Source organism: Colobus angolensis, unplaced genomic scaffold (assembly GCF_000951035.1).
Source record: "Colobus angolensis palliatus isolate OR3802 unplaced genomic scaffold, Cang.pa_1.0 Scaffold406, whole genome shotgun sequence".
Classification (NCBI taxonomy): Eukaryota; Metazoa; Chordata; class Mammalia; order Primates; family Cercopithecidae; genus Colobus; species Colobus angolensis.
In genome coordinates, this window is record NW_012117444.1 from 367,569 (window position 1) to 369,928 (window position 2,360).

Sequence of the window (2,360 nt, forward strand, 5' to 3'; positions counted from 1 at the left end):
GGCTGAGGCAGGAGAATGGCGTAAACCCAGGAGGTGGAGCTTGCAGTGAGCTGAGATCCGGCCACTGCAATCCAGCCTGGGCGACAGAGCCAGACTCCGTCTCAAAAAAAAAAAAAAATCAGCCAGACATGGTGGCACACTCCTGTAGTGCCAGCTACCTGGGAGGCTGAGGCAGGAGGATCACTTGCAAGCCCAGGGGTTGCAGTGAGATAGGGTCACACCTGTGAAGAGCCACTGCAGTTCAGCCTGGGTGACAGAGTGAGACCCTGACTCTAAAATAATTTTTATTTATTTGAGATAGAGTCTCGCTCTGTCACCCAGACTGGAATGCAGAGGTGCGATCACAGGTGACTGCAGCCTCGACCTCCCAGGCTTAAGCAATTCTCCCATTTCAGCCTCCCAAGTAGCTGAGACTGTAAGAACATGCCACCATGCCTCCTAATTTCTGTATTTTTTGTACAGACGGGGTTTTGCCATGTTGCCAGGGCTGGTCTCAAACTCCTGAGCTCAAGCGATCTGCCTACCCAAAGTGCTGGGATTACAGATGTGAGCCACTGTGCCTGGCCCTAAAATAAATCTGCAATAAATAAAGGAAACTAAAGGGATTGGAATAAGGTCTCTATGTGCAAATTATAAAGACCCATTAGAAATAAAAACAGTGCCAAACCAAACATAAACACACACCTCCCAGATATGACCAAAACACAGTTTCAAATCTTATAGTCTGCAGCAATATATTTTGCTAGGCATAGGGAAAAGCTCTTTCCTTGTGCACAAAGAACTTACCAGATGTGGCATCTAGGAACTGATAAAAAACTCTTCTAGAAAATGAGATGGACACCAGGCACAGTGGCTCACGCCTGTAATCCCAGCACTCTGGGAGGCTGAGGCGGGTGGATCACCTGAGGTGGGGATTCGAGAGCAGCCTGGCCAACATGGAGGAAACCCCGTCTCTACCAAAAATAAAAAATTAGCTGGGTGTGGTGGTGCATGCTTGTAATCCCAGCTACTTGGGAGGCTGAGGCAGGAGAATCGATTGAAACCGGGAGGCGGAGCTTGTGGCAAGCTGAGATCGCGCCATTGCACTCCAGCCTGGGCAAGAAGAGTGAAACTCCGTCTCAAAAAAAAAAAAAAAAAAGAGAAGAAGATGGAAGGTCAGGCATGGTGGCTCATGCCTGTAATTCCAGAACTTTGGGAGGGTGAGACAGGCAGATCGCTTGAGGCCAGGAGTTCGAGACCAGCCTGGCCAGCATGGCAAAACCCCGTTTCGACTAAAAACACAAAAAATTAGCCAGGCATGGTGGCGGGCACCTGTGATCCCAGCTACTTGGGAGGCTAAGGCACGAGAATTGCTTGAACCCAGGAGGTGGAGGCTGCAGTGAGCCAAGATGGTGCCACTGCACTCCAGCCTGGGCAACAGAGTGAGACTTTGTCTCAATAAAAAAAAAAAAAAGAAGAAGAAAAAGAAAATAAGCAAACAAAATGGAAAGTAGCATAGTGGGATAATCAGGACCATAGGTCTGGAGTTCAAATTCCAGCTCTGCTACATATTGGCTGTGTGACTGTGGGCAAGCTATCTGCCTTCACTGAGGCTCAGTTTCTCCATCTATAAAATGGGGTGCTAACAGTTTTTTCACGGGTAGTTTTGAGAAGTTAAGCCTTTCACACTGCCTGGCACATAATTGGCCTGAAATAAAGGGTTGCTGTTCTTTTTATAGAAGAAAGAGAGCTCACACCTGTAATCCCAACACTGTGGGAAGCAGGGGTGCATGACTTGAGTCCAGGAGTTCAAGACCAGCCTGGGCAACATAGTGAGACCCCTGTTTCCACAAAAAGAAAAAAAAAAGCCTGGCCTGGTGAAGCACACCTATAGACCCAGCTACGTGGGAGGCTGAGGCAGGAGGATCACTTGAGCCCAGGAGTTTAAGGCAGATGTGCACTATGATCACGCCTAGGAATCGCCACCACACTCAGCCTAGGTAACACAGCAGGACCCCATCTCAAAAAAAAAAAAAAAAGAAAAGAAAAGCAGGTGAACTCGGACTGACCTCTGTTTGTAGGTCATTGCCAGATCTTTCCAATAGTTAGCTTCTTCCTCCTCAGAGCTGAAAGTCTTTCCGGAGTCCTCCATTGTGAAAACTGGGGGAAGAGATCACTCTCTTTGTGGCATGGTGTCTAGGGGAGAAGGTTTTAAAATGACTACCGACATCTGGTTAAATAGGTGATCCCCTTTAACATAAAAAAAAAAAAAAAAAACTTTATGCTGGGTTAAATTATTAAATACTGCCAAAAATCTGAAGCTAAACCCAAACAAAAGACAATCCACTCACCTGTTACATGCTCTGGGTTAACATCAAGGC